This window comes from Octopus sinensis, linkage group LG13 (assembly GCF_006345805.1).
Source record: "Octopus sinensis linkage group LG13, ASM634580v1, whole genome shotgun sequence".
Lineage (NCBI taxonomy): Eukaryota > Metazoa > Mollusca > Cephalopoda > Octopoda > Octopodidae > Octopus > Octopus sinensis.
In genome coordinates, this window is record NC_043009.1 from 62,719,676 (window position 1) to 62,741,384 (window position 21,709).

A 21,709-nucleotide genomic window follows, 5' to 3' on the forward strand; every position below is an offset into this window, starting at 1 on the left:
ATGAGACCCGGAAGTGGTCGCTGTCACGTGATCGCACAACCTTCAAAGTTGAAGACGCCATATTTCACATCATAAACGGTGTTGAGAAAAAAGGGGAAAGGCCGAAGTCGTGAGGTAGGCAAAACAGTTCGAAGATATACAGTATATATATGTACTACGCTATCAAGTGTGGTAGGAACGACGATGATATGCGAGAGAGCGGTTGTGCTTAGGCACAAATATTGAAGCATTTATCGAACAGCTTAACGCCGACATTTACATATATATATATACACACATATATACACACATATATATATATATACACACACACATCGCAGTGCACGAGTTGTGTGTGTGTCTGTGTGTGGTTTGTTGGCTGAAAAAAAAACACAGACAAGAAACGACAGGAATTCGGTTTAGTAACACGAAACAACAAAACAAATAAGAGAGAGAGAGAGAGAGTGGAAAATCTAAACCTAAACAGAGAGAAATCAGGTATAGTATATATATATATATATTTGTATATTTGTTTCAATGGTATTCGATCGTTGTTCTGTTCTTCTCTCTCTTGTGTGTGTTGGATTTTATTTATGGAGAGAGAAGAAGAGGGGGGGGAAAGAAAAATTACAGAAAGAGAAATAGTGATAAAATTTTTTTTGGCAACTGGAGTGGTCCACTGCTGACGATGTCTCTGTCTCTCTCTTTCTCCCCCCCCGGTCTCTCTACCCCCTCTCTCTATATATCTCTATCTATCTCTCTCTTTCTCTCTCTCTCATGCCAACTGACTGCCTTCTTTCTCTCAGAAACTTGCTCTATTGCTTAATTGCTTGCTATTTCATTTTCCTTGCACTTTTGATTTCTTTGCGTTATACATACGTATTTCCCCATCCCCCCTCTTTCAATATATATACACACACACACACATATATATACACACACACACACACACGCCAGATGTAAATGAATTTAATTTAATTTAATTTAATTTATTTGCCTAAGTTTTGCCGAAACTATGCATAGTCTAGAGATGAAAGGGGTAAACGTTTTTATTTCTCTTTCTATTTCAGAATTACAACTATTTAGCGGTTTGAGTTTGGCTGCTCTTTCTAGTGAATCGAATGTCCTATATGGCCATTCCTTATATTGTTGAATACACACACACACACATATATATACACACATATATATATAGAGGGAGAGGAGATGCATACATATACATACATGCATACACACATACGCACGATCTGTACAATGCAAATTGGCTGGAACGAAAAAACCTTCACACAGACACACAAAGATACCAAGTACAGTGGTAATCGTGTTTGTATGTTCTCATGCCGTATAACTACTACCTCTGCATGTAGCATTCATTCATTGTAATCGTCGGCTTTATCCTGCTGTGTATATATATAAATATATCTATATCATATATCTTCTACACTCTAGCCACATCATCCTCACTCCACACTGACTTATGAATGAATTTTTGCTGCTTTCCGTCTAATTTAGGATGGTTAAAAGTGATCGGGGGGCTTGATCTTTCTCTGTTCCACAGATTCTAACTAAAACCAACCATTCGGTGGTGTAGAGATTTAGTGAGGAGGCATGGATGAAGTAGAATATTTAGAAAAAGTTTTCACAATTGATCTTTTCAGAAATGTTGTTAAAAGTGTTTATTTACTGACCACGTTGTCTGCCTGGTGCTAATTATATATTATTATTATACATCGATTGTTTATTTAGCGAACCACAGAAAAGCATTACTGCTGGGTCTGATGGAGTTTTTTGTTTTTTGTGTTACGTACAACATGCATTAAGTGACCTTACCTGTATTTCCCCGCTCCTGTGTAATATAAATACATCTCTAATTTAGATTACCTGTTTAAATTTAATCCCTTTCAGTTTTTCAATAAATCTTACTCTCCCTAAATAGTCAAATTCATTCTTCTATCTTCCCTATTGCTTAGATATTCATTCTTAAGGTATTTCTTGTATATTCGGACAAAAGGAGACGAGAAAATTAACCATTTTTCTTTACCTCTGCCTCTTTGTTGTTCATCACAATATCAATATTTCGTCTTCGCAATCTCTTGACAAAAACTCAAGATGTCAATTATTTGCAAATTATAAAACTGATCATCATTGTCACCATTTTCAAATGTTTACAGTCATCCTCCACCTCCTTTCTCTCTCCTTTAACCATCAAATACAAGTTCGTCCCTGGCGAATCTTCCAACTTTAATAATTCCCTTATAATAAATAACCACGAAACTTATATCCGTTGCTTATTTCTCTTTAAATGATGGCAAAATGCCTTTTCTGAACTTACAAACACAAAGATTACGATAGTCTAAAGATATAAAGATTTGTTTTAGTGGGTCAATCAATCAGCCTAGACATTTTACAGCCAGTCCACCACCATTCTACAGCCTTCCTAAGACAAACTCTCTCTCTCTTCCTTGCCCAGAAGCCATGAGACAGCCATGCCGAGAATTATAGATTTTACACAACTTTTAGCTCATCAAAACACAACAGTAATCAGATAGTGATTATTAGTAAATAACATCGAGTCTATTTAATTAGATTTGACTACCAAAAACTTTACAACTTCCTCCTTCTTTAATCGGTTCAGTTAATTGATCACCAAATCTTTGTTCTGTTAAAAAACAAAAAGAAAAATTCTCACCGCGCCATATTTTGTTTTTTTTTAGTGATCTAGATTATTATTATTATTATTATTATACACAAAGGAGGTTATTATTGCTCGTAGTTCGGTGAATGCGATTTAGAAGAGACAATAAAACGGAAGCATCGCAATGAATCCATTATTTTTTTTGCGATTTGCGGCAAAAAAACAACAATTATGTAAATTAATAAAAGAAAAAAAACAAAAACAAAAAGGAGCTTCTTCCGACTCTGATATTTTTGTATGTAATAAGAAACCTCCTGACTGGGTGGACAAGGAGAGGAATTTCACTGGATAAGGGGGAAATATATATATATATATATATTACTACTTGCATGAAGGCGAAGAAAGATTAACGAAGACAATGCCTAAGCGAGACCATATTCAGGTCGTGTTGTATTATGACCAAGGAAATATTTTAGTACTAAATTTACCACCACATTTATATGTGTTTGCACTCTGAAGTCTGTAATTGAATCTGTCGCTTCGTTATTCTTTCTTTCTTTCTTTTGTTTATTGGAAAGCTTTTTAATTAATAATTAGGAACGATCTTTGATATTGTTTCTTATTAAATATTAACGATATTTTTTTTATAAGTTTTCAACGAAAGGTTATTTCGATGGGTTGACCAAGTTATCAGTTATATAAAATATGGTAGTCTTCTGAATCAGCAGAGGTGGTGTTTTTTTTCTTTCCTTTATGGCAGTGTTTGAGTTTATAAATTTTCTCGGTAACAGTGATGTGAGGTGCAAAAATGTGACTTCATCATTCGGTGTGACTAGCAAGAAAGACTTGAGTATTTCTGATCACTGCCAGCTATCATCATCAGATGTAAGGAAGCTGAACTCAGCATATCTCTCCGTGGAGCACTGCTACTCCGGCATTTATTCATTTAAGCGGGGATTTTTTTTTTTTTACCCCCATCTCAACTTTTCTCTTATGCTTTTTTTTCTTCTATTTCGTGAGGTCTTCGGAATTAGGTTTTGAATATAGGAGAATCAGAATCTGCAAATTTTCTTTCGAAACAAAAACGTATTTTATGAAAAAAAAAACAACAACAAAACAAAAGATCAAGGAATTTCAATCCGATGCTTTATAAATGTATTTCTATATTAATTATTACATAGATAAAGAACAGGAATATTTGAATATTTTGTAATAGCCATTCGTCAAAGAGATCTTCGTGAAACTCCCACCAGGTACGAATCTAGTAGAATTTTTTGCTGTCCTTGCCTGCTTCTTGTTGCATCTCTTTTGCAGAATTCCAGGTTGCCTTTCTTATGTGATTCTGCATTCAGCGGGAGTGACACGGGATCGACGAAATTAAATGTTGTAGTTGACATTGAAGTGTTTGTTGATATTCTAACGGCTGAGTGATATTGTAGCAGACACTACTACCCAAAGATCGAATGTAATAAACTCTCTCGTCCCTGGCAGGACATAATGTTGCTGTACAAGTACTGGATGTCTGGAATCCACTTCGATCAGAAAGCACCGCCTTGGCACCACCAAAACACTTACCATGTTCTCTTACCACGTGTCCAATATATTTTCGTTTGGCCAAAGTAGATTCATCAATTCCAACGAACTGCCCGACTCCAGCCAGTTTTGCTTTGGATTCAGCAAAAATAAAATGTTTTCCACGAACTTCCGGGACAGTAATTCTTCCAATTACAAAATGGCATCGCTGACAATAACGACAATCTTCAGGAAGAAAGGGATTGAAGTATCATAAATAGATATTTACCATTTTTATATCAGTGACAGCATAACTATCGAAAGACATTTGGGTACGGACAACATTCGGATATTACAGGCCCACATGAAACGGTCGGCATGTTTCTTCCGATCTATTTTTTACTTACTCGTGAAAGCTCCACAATTTTAACAAAACAATGTCTTTATCTACCAGACCATGTGCAACCCATGGACAGCTTCTTGTGGTCTTTTAATGCAGGGTGTGATGACATTAATGTTGAAATCAGATACCAATGGATAATTTGAGAGATATTAGTTTACAAAAATGATTGATGAAGCATTTAAGTATTGTAGTTGTTTCATAATGTGGACAATTGAGAAATACCGTTTTATTTATTAAGGATGAAAATAAAAATGCAATTATAAATGAAAGCAAAATTTATCATAAAGTACCTTTAATATTCGTAAACTCCTTTCACTTTAAAAGAAGCACTTGACAATGGAATTAGTTTCTCATTAAAAAAAAAATAAAAGAACAATAATGTTTTTGCAGATTCTGAATCTGATATTGAAAATTAAAGAATAAACCCCACCGGTTTTATTATATATATATAAAAGCAAAATTAGGTTGTGTTTAAAAATCCCATGCTTAGAGGAATAATTGCCTCTACTCCTTGCTATATATCAATCTCACTTCCTTCTTTCATCACCTTTATCACCATTTCTCTTGTCTCCTGAGGTATTTTTTGTACGTCTTCTTTCTGGTTTAAACCCAGTCGTTATTTTCTTCCCACGTATATATATATATATATATACTTGTTACTCTTCAATCTTCCCCTTCTATTTGTTGACACCAACCAGTGTTATTATCTAGAATGTTCTAAATCTCTTCTCATTGATCATTTCAACCTGTGATTTGTTTTTTTACGTTTTGGAGATCTTAGGTGTGTTTATCTATATACTTACACCCCCCTCTCTGTCTCTCTCTCTCTCTATATATATCACATACACACACACACGCACGAACATACAAAATTGTAAGCGTACATTCATATGCTGACAAGCACACAAACAAAAGAATCGCCTCTACAAACGAACACGCATTCGAACACACAGACACAGGACATGGATAGTCAGTGTACAAACACACACACACACACGTGTGTGTGTGTGTGTACAGTTGAAGTCCATCTGATGATATAACAGTGAAACGTTTCCCTTACCATATCGTCTCTATCATCATCATCATGTTTCTAAGCTACTGACCCCCTCATTTATTAAAGTTCATCGATATTTCACCCTCATTGGTATCAACTTTCACTCCTGGACCCCCTCCTTTTTTCCTCTTTTTGTTGTCACTTGTATTGTACCCTTGTCTCGTTACACCAATCCTTGTATCAAAGATTGCCTCTTTTGTCTCTCTCTCTCTCTCTCTCTCTCTCTCTCTCCATCGGATCTCGTCCTAGATAGACATTTCAGCTGACGCTCATTACTTAGCAGAGGCATGAGCACCACCACCCATTGTCTTCCCCTCATATAACATGGCATCATGCATTTATTAAATAAAAGCACTTGACCACCGCAACCACCACTACTATTACTACTGTGATCATTGCTTATCTGAACATGTTTCTAAACATGCTTTTCCGGTGTTGGTCACCTACTGCTGTTAAAAACACGCACGCAACATAAAACTATTTACACACGCATACCAAAGACACATCTCATATATTCACTATGCCAGTACCGCCTGACTGGGCCCCCCGTGCTGGTGGCACGTAAAAGCACCCAATACAATCTCGGAGTGGTTGGCGTTAGGAAGTGCATCCAGCTGTAGAAACTCTTGCCAGATCAAGATTGGAGCCTGGTGCAGCCATCTGGTTCGCCAGCCCTCAGTCAAAATCGTCCAACCCATGCTAGCATGGAAAGCGGACGTTAAACGATGATAAAACCACACACACACACACACAAAAATCACCATGTCTCTTTGTTAGTGATCGTTTGAATTCTCCAAAGAATCTTAAAGAAGACGCATACATACATTTTGTTTTCGTCAAACTACTTTGTGAGAGAGTTATTTTTGGGGTACCTTATTAACTGAACTGTGGTACATAAACAACATAAGTGAAATATACCAGTTTTCTTTCCAGTTGTGCAAACTATATAAAAAGTCCCCTGTTCAAACTACATCCATTTTACATGTCCTGCCCATTGTAGCTGCATGTTTTAGATCTTGCGACTACATGTTAATGAATCCATCATTCTGGAGCCACATTATGTTTGTGCATCCTATTACTGCCACGTGTTGTGCATGTGCAGACTTGTATTAGATGTTATGCATCCATCGATGCTGAGGGTGGTGGCCGACAACCACCTGTGTAGCAACACACACACACACACACACACAAGGGACGTAATTCGGTGTTTGTTACCTGGAAGATGTTCTTTGTTGTGTTCTGGGAGATCTTTCTGTTTAATTCCTGTTACACATTTTTTTGAGAAGTGATTTCTTCCATTTTCCTAATCTGTCCAGTAAAAAGTAGATGTCTTACTTATGATAGCTGTCATATATAAATGTGTGTATGACTCAGTTTCAAGTACATCCTTCTCATTTAGAAATGTGTACCTGTATTTGAATGCGTTGCTGATAAATGTGGTTTACCTCAGTGTGAGCGAAAAATGCAACAAAATGACAGGATGGGGAAATGATATAACAGATAAAAGATGACTTGTTGCTGGTTTAAGTGTTGAATTCTACAGGCAAATAGGAAGGTAGGCGAATGGTTGGATCAGATCTATAGAATCGTACCAATGTGCAATATATATATATATAAACATACACATATACGTAGTAAGCATTATTTATAGAAACTTAACCACAATGGACAAATGATTCCATCAGCCAAACTTGTATTCTGGTGCGAGTTGTAAACATGTAAACATTCTTGTGTATCATTAAGTAATTAGTGTTTATTTTTTGTTGTCGTTAATGACATAATTAAATTTCTGCTCATTATAAATATTTACTTGGGCGAAGATACTCTACAGTGTATGGAAGAAGAATATATTTTCAGCTGTTAGAACTGTAGCCAGATTTGTTGGAATTTGTCCAGATAGCTTTTTATCTAAATAGAAAACAGCCACACTCACACACGTACACATAGATTTATAAGCGAATGTTTATAAACTTGAAATTTCATTAATTTTCTTATTTTTAGCTTGAACTTAGCCCTTCAATGCACAGTGTTCCAGAAATCAGGCCTGTGAGAAAATTATACAATGCAAGCTAATATTGTGGAATGAAAATTCAATGTTACACATTAATTACTGGATGAATGGTAGGAACATCAGGTGTGATTGAATTTATAACATACTGCAGGTGTAGCTGTGAAGTAACTGGAGTAATATACCTCAGGTGTGACTGAGCTAACATCAGGTGTTAATATATAATTGTTAGATAACACCATACTCAGATTAATTAATGTGAATTATTCAATGTTTCAGACAGCTTTTGACCGAGTGGTGGTGGTGATGAAGGTGATAGTAGATACAAACCCTTTAGAATAGTGGTGCTTAACCGTTTTAATATCCAGACCAGATCCAAAACAGATTTATTTTTTTAGGGGGACACACCAAAAAAATGTAAAACAAGTCAATTAAAGAAATATTTATGGAGGGTTGCAAGAGGCCCTGGGAGTCACAGTTAGTGTAGTTTTTATTTATTTATTTATTTTTTTGTTTATGTCGGGAATCATTTTCATGTTGTTCCTTAATAGTATCATTATCATTGTACAATAACAGAGCAAAACTTCTCCAGGTATTATGTCTAGCAAGGCAGATTTCCATGTTGTTAACTCATCGTTTCTAAAAGATTTCATCATTTCAAGATAACAACAATGTATTAAATTATTCAAATGATAATGTCCAACCACTGGACATTAATAAGGGGGAAATATTACCTTAATTGGTAACAGGTGAAGGTTGATGACAGGGAGGGAATCTGGCTGTGGAAACTATGCTTCAATAAACTCTGAATGATACAAGCATGAAAAAGTGGACATTAAAATGATGAGGATTATGCCAGGTACCCCCATCAACAGGTATTGATAATTCTAAATTCAAACAAATGAGATTTTCTAGGATTTTATCATGCATGGCCAGAACTGCTACAACAAGCATATCAAAGACTTTATTCGGCAAAACTCGTAAACATCACATTAATTATTGTTTCCGTCTTCATTAAATCAGATCACCATCATCATTTAACTACTTCAAAATTCTTTTTTTTTTTTATTTAAATTTTTAGATAACTTTCATTTCTTCCTTCCTGTTCTTTCACTTTACATCTGTTTTCCATGCTAGCATGGGTTAGATTAATACTTATTGAGACTTAATTTCGCAGGCAGATGCCCTCCCCATTGCTAATCCTTAATTTTTCGTAAGAGTTAGCAAACAATTTGTTGATATTTCTACATAATCATTTAAAAAAAACCCTTTTACTTGTTTCAGTCATACTGCGACCATGCTGGGGCAATGCCGTCAAGAAATTTAGTCAAATTGACCCCATTATTTATATCTTTTTTAAAACTTGGTACTTATTCTGTCAATCTCCTTTGCTGAACTGTTAAGTTATGGGAATGTAAACATACCAATACCAGTTGTCAGGTGGTGGTGGTGGTGGTGGAGACAAACAGATACAAAGACACATGCATATATATGTGTATATACAATGGGCTTCCTTTAAGTTTACGTCTACCAAATCCACTCCCAAGGCTATGGTCAGACTGAGCCTATAACATGAAGACATTTGCCCAAGGTGCCATGCAGTAGGACTGAACCTGGAACCATTTGGTTGGGAGACAAACTTCTTTACCACACAACACTTTTATCTGAAGAATGGAAAAATAACCATTCAAATTACATAAATGCATATCTATACAACAGGCTTCCACACAGTTTCTGCCTACCAATTCCAGTAGAAGACACTTGCTCAAAGCACCATGCCATGTGATAGGACTTGAGATGACGTCGTAAGAAAGCTACTTCCTTTCCCACACAGCTGTGTCTGTCCCTATCCTGTAAATAATTTATCATCTTTAGAATGGGAGGAAGGAATTTGCCCAAGGTGCCACACAGTGGGACTGAACCTGGAACCATGTGGTTGGGAACCATTTAACTGTTTCTTCGTCTTGTACACGATTCATCTGCTATATGAGTGATGCCTAATGTTTTTAAAGTCTCTCTCATCTTATCAATAAGAAATGGTTATAGCTATAATATTGTTGAATTTCATTAACCTTTTAGCATTTAATCAAGCCAGATCTGACCAAAATAGTCTCTCTGTTCCAATTTTTAAACTGGCTGGATCTGGCCTCTCATACTTACCCTACAATATTATTCCAAAAATAGAAAATCACATATTGAAATTGCAAAGCTACAAAGTAACACATGACTAATTATTATCAATGTGAATAAATTACATTTGACAGAAAAATCTGAATGCTAATGGGTTAATAATAATAAAGTGGCGAGCTGGCAGAAACATTAGCACGCCGGGCGAAATGCTAGGTGGTATTTCGTCTGCCGTTACGTTCTGAGTTCAAATTCCACCGAGGTCGACTTTGCCTTTTATCCTTTCGGGGTCGATTAAATAAGTACCAGTTACTCACTGGGGTCGATAGAATCAACTTAATCCGTTTGTTTGTCCTCTCTGTGTTTAGCTCCTTGTGGGTAGTAAAGAAATAAGGTTAATAATTTCCAGTTGTAACCAATTTCTGTCTGTCTGGCTCAACCTAATCCATTGTTCCTGATTTCCACTAGCTTATTATATGAGGTGCAATGTGGCCTTTTGGGCATCTTACTCTTTTTTTTTTCATTGTTCACTCTCCTCCTCGAATGCCTGCTGGTTCTATATTTATCGTAGGTGATGTGTATCCTAACCCAGAATTTGACGCTATTAAGATTTGTACGTGTTTTATAAGAGGTAGCACCAGTAACATAAAGGTGTGATTGTGGCAAAATTGTTGTTGGTAGTATAAAGAAATATGTTTGAAGAAAATTGGGAATTAAAACTGAAACCCACTTTTAAGGTAGTTGGAACATTAATGCAAATGTTAGGACAAACTAGTCTGCTTGCCGGCAGTTTAACCCTTTTGTTACCAACCCGGCTGAAACTGGCTCTGAGTACAAATGTCTTTTTTTTTTCATAAGTTTTGAATTAAAATCTTCCACCAAACCTTAGTCACAGTTTATGTTCCTAACACTAGCTGAATGATAACTGAGTTATTTTACTAAATTCTTTGTTATATTTAAAGTAATTGAAAGAAACACTGAACAGCTAAAAATAAATACGGTAACAAAAGGGTTAAGCAAATTATAAGCTGTTTTATGCAAAGTTTATTTGAAATGCTTTGTTGTTGAGCTCTAATAGGACAACATTGCTTTTGCTCAAAGTTCTTCTTTACTCAACACTGGTCTTATAGTGTTGAGTAATGAAGGAGAATGGGTTGTGAGTAGTATCTGATTTTTAGGAATATGGAATTGTGTATATTGTGGTATTAATCATCGTTTAACGTCCGTTCTCCATGCTAGCATGGGTTAGATGGTTCGACCGGGGATCTGGGAAGCCAGAAGGCTGCACCAGGCTCCAGTCTTATCTGGCAGTGTTTCTACAGCTGGATGCCCTTCCTAACGCCAACCACATAATTACAGAAGTGATTGGAAGACAGTGAAATGAAAAACAAATTAGACTTTGTGTGAGATGTAATTAGGGTCTGCTATACATCAGTTGCTGTTTGTATATGAGATGTGTGCATATCTTAGAATGCAACGGAGATGTTGCATGGTATGAGACCAGAGTGATGTTAATCAAACCTGTCGTCTAATCAATAACTAGCACTATCTCCACGAACGGCCTTTATATGAGCCAGCGGTGGAGCCACTACATTGTCATCTGATGTACTAGGAATGGCCAAATCTTCTTCAAATCACATTCCTTTGTTTTAGAAAAAGGAAGGATTCATTAGATAATATCAGAATAAAAAGTTTTAGATATGCTTGTTGTAGTAGTTCTGGCCATGATAAACCATATAAAATCTCATTTGTTTGGATTTAGTATTTCCAGTACCTGTTAATAGAATATCTCGCATACTCATCAGTTTAACGTCCACTTTTTCATGCTTGCATGGATCAGAGTTTATTGAAGCATCTTTTCCACAGCTAGATTCCCTTCCTGTCGTCAACCCTCCCCTGTTCCCAATTAAGGTAAATATTTCCCCATAGCCAGAAATGTTTTTGCAGAATATTGAATATTGGGGACGAACCCTACTGCTTGTATGCCAGTGACTCTCATTTACAACTATATAACACGATGTCAAGAATGGGAGATACAAACATACACTCACACACACGTGATGGGCTTCTTTCAGTTTCCATCTACCTGGTCCTCTCAAGGCTTTGCTCAACCCAGAGCTATAGTAGAAGACACTTGTGCAAGGCACATGCAGTGCATCTGAACCTGAAACCATGTGGTTGAAACACAAACTGTTTAATCACCCAGCCACATCTGTGTTTACCATAATCTGAGAATTGGTCTTTAAGAGAGAATTGCTGCTGATTGCATTGACTTCTCTTGGGTTTCCTTTTCTTTATTAATCTGCCATTTTACTGACATTGTCTCCCACCTTAGAACATGGGCCTATAGTTGCAAACATTCAAAGTGTTGCACACACACACACACACACACACACACATGCACTTTCTCTCTCTCTCTGTAAATTTCAGAGACTGTAAGACCACTTACAATCATCATCATCATTTAATGTCCCCATTCCCACATGGAAAAACGGGGGCTGAAACAATGGTGATGCTCCATGTTTGCATGGGTCAGATGGAATTTGTTGAGGAAGATTTTCTACAGCTTTGTCCCCTTCCTGTTGCTAACTCTTACCTGTTTACAAGCAAAGTAATATTTCTTTATGACCAGGCATGTTTTACATGAACCAAATATTGTTTGTATGGTGATACTGATGATGCTCATTTACAACCATCGCATGATGTTAAGACAAGGACACATACATGCACACGATAGGCTTCTTTCAGTTTCTGTCTACCAAATCCACTCTAACTAGTCTTCAATTGTCCTGAGGCTATATTATCAACGTTTGGTGTTTCTTTTCCATGCTGTCATGGGTTGGATGGTTTGACAGGAGCTGGCAAGGTCAGGGGCTGCACCAAGATTCATAGTCTTGTTTTGGCATGGTTTCTATGGCTGCCAAGGTGTTGCCCTGTGGGATTGAACCCAAGGCTACATGACTTGGAAGCAAGTTTCTTATCTGCATGGCTGTGTCTGTCCCTACAATCTGCTTTAATAATGATCCTTTCTACTATAGACAAAGGCCTGGAATTTGGCGAAATGGGACCAGTCGATTACATCGACCCCCAGTGACTGGCTGGTGCTTCATTTATCAACCCCGAAAGGATGAGAGGCAATGATGACCTAAGTTGAATTTGAACTCAAAACATAAAGGACAAAATCCTGCCAAGCATTTTGCCCTGTGTGAATGATAATGATTCTGCCAGCTCGCCACCTTTCTACTTTAATGCTAATAATAATAATAATAATAATAATGGTTTCTTATTGTGGCACATGGCTTTAAATTTTTGGGGAAGGGTTGGTCACTCATATCAACTTGAGTTCTTAACTAGTCTTTCGTTTTATCAACCTTGGAAAAATGAACAACAAACAGCTGAACTTGGTGGGATTTGAACTCAGAATGCAAAGAGCCAAAACAAATAGTAATGCTCTAACAATTCTGCCAGCATGACTTCTTTATTGACACTCTCTTCTAGTTAAAAAATCTCCCTTCAGCAAATAAATCAAGTATGATTCTAAACTTTCTGAATGGTTTTGGTGAGAAGATAATTTTGCATCTGTGTATGCATATGTGGAAGTTTCAAGATGTACATCTGTTATTTGAGTGGCTCATTCAATTAATGACCTCATTATTCCACTTCATTTTCTTGACAGTAAAGTGATTTATAGAGATGCAGTTTTCATCTGATTCTGCCGTTTTTATGATGGTGCAATACTATCAGTAATCCAATATGTAACATATAAACGTGGCAAAATTAAACGAATGGTTCTTTTTTTTTTTCTTTTACTTGTTTCAGTCATTTGACTGCGGCCATGCTGGAGCACCGCCTTTAGTCGAGCAAATCGACCCCGGGACTTATTCTTTGTAAGCCCAGTACTTATTCTATCGGTCTCTTTTTGCCGAACCGCTAAGTGACGGGGACGTAAACACACCAGCATCGGTTGTCAGGCAATGCTAGGGGGACAAACAGACACACAAACACACACACATACACATATATATACATATATACGACAGGCTTCTTTCAGTTTCCGTCTACCAAATCCACTCACAAGGCATTGGTCGGTCCGGGGCTATAGCAGAAGACACTTGCCCAAGATGCCACGCAGTGGGACTGAACCTGGAACCATGTGGTTTGTAAGCAAGCTACTTACCACACAGCCACTGCATATTATTGTTCCAAATATACTGAATGACGTTCTTCTGTTGTAAAATTAGTAATTCATCTTCAGATTACTGCTACTTAGTGTTTATCTTTCCTGGAAATGTTGCTCTTCCTGTTTATCTTCCCATTAAAACATCAAAGTTTCCTAAAGTAGGATTTTTAAAAGCAGTTTCTATTTTATGTTAATAATCTCCCAGCTGCCCTAGTTACTGTTGTTGAGCTTCAGTTCACACCCTGGATCAGATAGTTTTATGATCAAATACATTCTCAGAGGCTTGACCATCTTGTTACATGGTAGGCATATGTCTAAGACAGCATCTAGCATGTCTTTTTCTCAATTAAAAGGGTAGGGAGGATTAGGCTGTTATTTCAAGCAGGTTGATGCTTCCTTAGGTGTATATAACACATTTAAAAATGCAGCATGGAGTTTTGTCAGTGAACAGGTCGCAGTCTCAAAGCGACGAAAATATTTTGACAAATTAAATTTAAATGTTGAAGTGAATCTAATGCTTTTTGTGTGTTTCTTAAATGGCTTATAAACACCTTCCACGCTGCAATTGTTTTCGTTCCAGCACACAATCTCAGATCAGGTCACTTGCTATGCAAGTACATCTCCAAAATATTTTTTGTTTAATCTAAAAAGTTGTCTCCTTGGCCTGTGCAGCTTCTCCCCAACAGACTTGTGAGTAATGTAGTTACAATTCCTCTTAAATATTTACCATTTCATGGCCGCAGGAAATACGAGTATGAGAGGAATTCCAGGAAGCTGGGGCTCTTGAGGAAGCACTGAATACAGTGGTTAATGCTGGGTGTGAAGTAATAAACATTAGTTGAAGAGGAGTGATGACACAAGTTGCTCTTAGTGGAAGTGTAGTGGTAGAGAAAGAAGAGAGAGGAGACAGAATGTTTGTGGATCAGACATTAGAGTATGTTGTTGGTAAATGACTTCGTTACAATCAAGTGGGGCATTTTTTTATATACAGTCAAGGATATTTGTATGCAGAGCTGCAAAACCATTTTTCATGAAGGAACAATATTCCATTGGGATACTCTTTTACTCTCTCTTTTACTTGTTTCAGTCATTTGACTGCGGCCATGCTGGAGCACCACCTTTAGTCGAGCAAATCAACCCCGGGACTTGACGGGGATGTAAACACACCAGCATCAGTTGTCAAGCAATGCTAGGGGGACAAACACACACACACACACACATATATACATATACATATATACGACAGGCTTCTTTCAGTTTCCGTCTACCAAATCCACTCACAAGGCATTGGTCGGCCCGGGGCTATAGCAGAAGACACTTGCCCAAGATGCCACGCAGTGGGAGTGAACCCGCAACCATGTGGTTGGTAAGCAAGCTACTTACCACACAGCCACTCCTGCACCTAGAGGATAAGAGGGTTTAAAAAATTTTTTTTTCTGAAATATTTTCTGACTCTGAAGAGGGAAGCCAATCTTTACTATGCAGGTGTGTAATGACAGAGAGAAAGAGAGAGAGATGTTCAGTGATGATGGGGTTTGACATTTGTAGTGGTTTCGAGGGTTCCAGCTGCCTGTTTCTTATAAGTGGGTGACAAAATTGTTTTCATGATATATGTTGTAACTTGGAAGTCTTCTGGATTGAAATACTGTTTGTCTGATATTGTTATGTACACTTGAGAGAATATCCAAAGTATATCTTCTATGTTTTTTTTTTATTACTTGTTTCAGTCATTAGACTGTGGCCATGCTGGGGCAGTTCCTTGAAAAAATTTTTTCGTTGAACAAATCAACCCCATTACTTAATTTTTCAAAGCCTGGTACTTATTCCATCAGTGTCTTTTGCCAAACCGCTAAGTCGTGGGGACATAAACACCAATACTGGTTGTCAAGTGGTGGTAGGGGGACAATGACATACACACATGGGCTTCCTTTCAGTTTCCATCTACCAAGTCCACTCACAAGGCTTTGGTTGTTTCAAGGCTATAGTAGACGACATTTGCCCAAGGTGCCACACAGTGGGACTGAACCTGGAACCATGTGGTTGGGAACCAGGTTTGTAAAGGAATTGAAAAGATCTGCTTGTGAACAAATGGTGAATATTACTAGAAATGTCAGAAAAGATTGGATGGGAAGGATTCTGAAAAGTCTTTAATCAGTAATGTTGTTGAAGCCCCAGGTCATCTTTCATTGTCTCTAGATCAGTGGTTCCCAACCTTTTCACTTCCAAGGACCCCTTTTATTTAAATGAGTTTTCCCATGGACTTCTTTCAATATGTTTATCCTTATGTGTGTGTATTCTTTTTTTACTTATATTTGTTTCAGTCATTTTACAACGGCCATGCTGGAGCACTGCCTTTAGTCGAACAAAATGACCCCAGGATTTATTCTTTGTAAGCCTAGCACTTATACTATCGGTCTCTTTTGCCGAATGTCTAAGTCATGGGGACATAAACACACCAGCATCGGTTGTCAAATGATGGTGCGGGGACAAACACAGACACAAGCATACACACACACACACACACACACACACACACATATACATATACATGATGAGCTTCTTTCAGTTTCCGTCTACTAAATCGACTCACAAGGCTTTGGTTGGCCTGAGGAGATAGAAGACACTTATCCAAGGTGACACGCAGTGTGACTGAACCTGCAACCATGTGGTTGGTAATCAAGCTACTTACCACATGGCCACTCCTGCGCCTATATATATATATATATATATATATATATATATATATATATATATATATCATCATCATCATCGTTTAACATCTGCTTTCCATGCTAGCATGGGTTGGACGATTTTGACTGAGGGCTGGCGAACCAGATGGCTGCACCAGGCTCCAATCTTGATCTGGCAGAGTTTCTACAGCCAGATGCCCTTAATAACGATATATATATATATTTATATGAAATTTTGAATTTAGTTCATGGACCCCCAGTGCTACCTTTGCAGACCCCAGGTTGGGAACCACTGGTCTAGATCTATGATCATAAATATTCCATCTGTTACAGTTTGTCTTTTTTTCTTCTTGAAACATAAATAGATCACAATATCCAATATGCCTTCCTTTTAAGACATTTTAAACTTTTATATATTCCATCAAAGCCTTCTTTCATTTTTTTACATATAAAATACAGAAGTAAATTCTTCATAGGCTTATGGAATATATATGTTATTGAATTTTTATTTCCCTCTTGTACTATATAATTGTCAACAATAGTTGGGACTACACCATAGATCTTATATTAAGGTTAGCTGATATTTTTAGCATCTCATGTGTCCACATAGTCTCTTTCATTGGTTTCGGTATATTAAAAGAATTATAGGCTATGGTGCTACAATTGTCTGAATCATATCTTTCTCTTATACTGATGGTCAGTTATAATTTAATGGTGGACTAATTCTTTGTGCTCGTTAATTAAGCAGTCCTCTTTCATTCTAAGAATTACTGTTTGCAGTGTATTTTTAATTGTCCTACCTAATGTTTAATTACTTATTAGTTTTATAGGTTTGCTTCTCATTACATTCTGTCAGTATTTCGTCTTCATATTTAACTTCTAAATCCCTGTGTTCCCTCTTCTACAAAGTAACCAGTGCCTTAACCCTTTCATTACCAACCCAGGCGAAACCAACTCGTGACTCTGAGTACAAATGTCTTGTTTTCATAAGTTTTGAATTAAAATCTTCCACCAAATCTTAGTCACAATTTGTTCTCCTAACACTAGCTGAATAGTAACTAAGTTGTTTTACTAAATTCTTTGTTATATTTAAAGTAATTGAAAGAAACGCACAGCATCTCAAAATACAGTAACGAATGGATTAAGTCATCTGTTACAAACATTTTGAGATGCCCTTTGTTTCTTTTTGAAGCTCAAGTGATTTTGCCTTCACCTAGGGACATAATCAAGAGTGTTCTGGTTGATTTCATGTAGTGTTGGCAGTGAGCAGCCAACTGGCTTCCGTGCCAGTGGCACGTAAAAGGGCACCATTTGAGCGTGATCATTACCAACGTTGCCTTACTGGCACCTGTGCTGGTGGCATATGTAAAAGGATTCGAGCGAGGTCATTGCCAGTACCGCCTGACTGGCCCCCGTGCTGGTGGCACGTAAAAAGCACCCACTACACTCTCGGAGTGGTTGGCGTTAGGAAGGGCATCCAGCTGTAGAAACTCTGCCAGATCAAGATTGGAGCCTGGTGCAGCCATCTGGTTTGCCAGCCCTCAGTCAAAATCATCCAACCCATGCTAGCATGGAAAGCGGACGTTAAACGATGATGTTATGAATATTAACTAGGACAGTTCTTTGCAAGATATTTTTCTTCGTTGGTGAAGAAAGGACCTTTTTGCATAAATGCAGGTAGAAGGGTATGTTACATGTAATTAATGGTTTAAGTACTGAAGATATTGGGTAAACATCTAGTGTTGCGAGGAAAATGATGACAGCAACATTAAACCAAGAAGGAAGTTGGTGGAATGTTGGATGCATTCAGTTGGTGTGAGGGGTAGAATGTCTAATGTTTCAGACTTGTGCCGTGAGCAGAGAGTGGAAGATTACAAAAGAATCGTTTAGTTGGCCAGCACTAATAAGAAATGATCTTCTGCTGTCTGATAATGGGTTAGAACCTGAGACATTCAACTTTCTATTCCTCAAGGCAATTGAACTTACTAAAAGATGTAGGGCATCCAACTGTAGAAACATTGCCAGATCAGACTGGGCCTAGTGCAGCCTTCTGGCTTCCCAGACCCCAGTTGAACCGTCCAACCCATGCTAGCATGGAAAGTGGATGCTAAACGATGACGATGATGTGAATGAGTACTTTCGTTATTAGCAGTTAATTGTGAAAGTGAGGCTAAGTTGTGTGATTGTTTATTTTTAGAATGACAATTTTTAGGGTAAGCCTGAGAGGCTGGATCTGGCTGTTTGAACATAAAACAGGTAGAAAATTTGGACCAAATATAGTAAGTTTAAATACTAAAGGGTTAAAGAACGATCTCACAGTCACCATCATCATCATAATCAAACATTTGTTTTCCATGCTGGCATGAGTTGGAGAGCTTGACTGGAGCCGGCCAGCCACAGAGCTGCATCGGTCTCCAGCTGTCTGTTTTGGCATGGTTTCTATTTCTTAATGCCAATCACTTTACAGAGTGCACTCGGTGTTTTTCATGTGGCACCAGCATGGATGCTTTATATGTGACCACTAGTATGGATACTTTCTACATGGAACCAGCACCCACAAGCTCCATGGCATTTAAACAATAATAATACATTAGAAAACTAAACCTTACATATAGGACAACATGGAATTGAAAACAAAGAAAGGTTCATATAATGCACTCCTCAAGATGATGTGAGTTTTGAACTGATGCTGGTGATAATAATATAACTTTATACAATTTACTGATCTCAGCAGTTAACTAATTTTATATTCTTCAGATTCTAATGTTCTGGCTTTTGTTTTATAAAAGATAAAAATATAAATATCATTCATTGTCAAACATAAAATATCCAATCTGTTTCAAGATGCAAAACCTCATAAAGTAGATGCCAAAGAAGGAAAAACAACAAAAGATCTGGATTCAGCCTCTGCAAACATAGGCAGAATGAATGTGAAATGATGATGTAATTATATTTGTTGATGAAATCATCAATTATGTATAAAGTGTGCACATGCACATAAATGATTAATTTGTATAACAGCTAAATCAAGGGTGTCAGATTTCTTTGTCTTTGCAGGCTGGATTGAAGCATAAATAAGACTGTATGGGTTGGGTAGAGACAATTATTCCTCAAAGATCCTATTCATAATCTAGGCCAAAATAAATAGGCATAGGGGCCGATGTGAAATAATAAATTTATTAGCAGTAAATGAATGAAAGAAAGAAAGAATAGGTGTTAGCAAAGTTTATATGCAGAGATGTGTAGTGACAAATTTATCGACTGGTGTAATATATATTGGCCTGTTTAGTCTTTAGGGCAGTGGTTCTTCTCTCAAGGATACATGTGGCCCTCAAGCATCCTTCCAACAGCCCTTGATGGTCTTCCCTCTTATTATCATCATCATCATTTAATGTCAGTTTTCCATGCTGACATGGGTTGGACAGTTTGGCAAGTGCTGACCAGCTGAAGGGCTGTTCAGGCACCATGTCTGTTTTGGCATGGTTTCTACAGCTGGATGCCCTTCTTAACACCAACCACTTTTCAGAGTGTACTGGCTGCTTTACACAGCACTGGCATGGGTTCTTTTTGCCCGGCACCAGCACTCACGAGTCTGCAAGATTAAAGATGCTCAGCTGGAGAGGGTTGCAGGAGCAACCTCACTTTTACTTAGCTTGACATGTCTTTTCAAGCACAGCAAACCACCAGGAGGAGTCTTGGTCCCCTGTCACCCTCCCCACTCTAAGTCCCAATATAATAAATTTTAACCTTGATTGACTTGTGTTTTACTTTTTTGGGGGTGTAGTCTCTAAAAACATCCAGGTTTTGGATCTGGCCTGGATATAGAAAAGTTTAAGGAACACTGCTTTAGAGTGTGAATGGAAATAGAGATTTTGGAAATGAATTCATACAGATCTTGAGAAAACTATTGATTGATAGAAAACTTGCACTGTTTCAGCTGCAAATCTTTTCAGTATCATTCATATTAAGGCAGTGAGCTGGCAGAAATGTTAGCATGCCAGGCAAAATGCTTAGCAGTATTTCGTCTATCTTTACGTTCCAAGTTCAAATTCTGCCGAGGTCAACTTTGCCTTTCATCCTTTCAAGGTCGATAAATTAAGTACCAGTTGCATACAGGGGTCGATCTAATCGACTGGTCCCCTCCTCAACAATTTCAAGCCTTGTGCCTAGGATAGAAAAGAATATCATTCATATTACTAAAACCCATTTGGACAAATGTGTGTGTAAATTAGGAAACAATGATATTTTTGGGGGTTTGGTGTGTACATAGACAAAATGAAAGGAAATAGGACACATCTTTTAGTAAATGGATTTATAAGCTTTTTTTTTTTATTGGATGAGATAAATGATTCACTGAGGTGTATTGATCTGACTAATTGGGACTGGTTGTTACTGTACTTGATAGAATATTTAAGAAATTAAAATAAATTTTTTTACAAGATTGTTGTTGCTGAGCTAGATCATCTTTAAGAGATTGGGACAAAGCAGTTTGATCTGCTCCCAGCGGTTTGAAACTACTAAACATTCACTTCTGAACTGTATGGTTTTAGAAAATTACTTCGTAAATCTCACAACGAAAGATATTCAGCAACAGTACTTTGGAGTAAAGATTGTTTGCCAACATAACATGGTAGTCCTGGTTCAGGACGAATGTTGCTATAATTTAGCCCCGGGAGACATCGTCTCCAGCTGGCTGTACGATTCCCTTGTTCGAAAATATAAGGATACAGATCGTGTTATATAGCCAGCTGGAGACAATGTCTCCTGGGGCTAAATTACAGCAACATTCATCCTAAACCAGGACTGCCATGTTATGTTGGCAAACAATCTGTACTGTATAGTTTTAGTTTGACATATAGAAATACAAAGTGAAGATTATTGAGGAAATTTTCTGCCTTGTTTTTAAAATGCCAGACATTGCCAATGGATAGATTTATTCTGCTTTTTTCTTCAGTTTTAAATATTCTTTTGTTTATCTGAGTATTTGACTAACCCTTTTCTTATATTTCTGTTGAAATACATTATCTTTCAATGAATTTGAAAATAATGATAAAGTTAGTATGTAAAATAGCCTTGTCATTATTAAACCTGAGTTTAGAATTAAAATCAATGCTGGGCAAA

At 37.3% G+C, this 21,709-nt stretch overlaps 1 protein-coding gene across 3 annotated transcripts in view; it reads left to right on the forward strand.

Annotated features, from left to right (window-relative positions):
- The first annotated feature begins 37 nt into the window (after nucleotides 1–37).
- LOC115218466 (transcriptional regulator ATRX) overlaps nucleotides 38–21,709 on the forward strand; it is a 69,872-nt gene continuing 48,200 nt past the window's right edge. For 2 of the 3 annotated variants that reach the window (XM_029788299.2, XM_036508452.1), the window contains exon 1: nucleotides 38–477. The gene's annotated coding sequence lies outside the window, so the exon portion shown is untranslated. Of the gene's footprint in view, nucleotides 478–3,795; nucleotides 3,868–21,709 lie in introns of all 3 variants that reach the window. The other variant, XM_036508451.1, reaches the window with a different exon arrangement.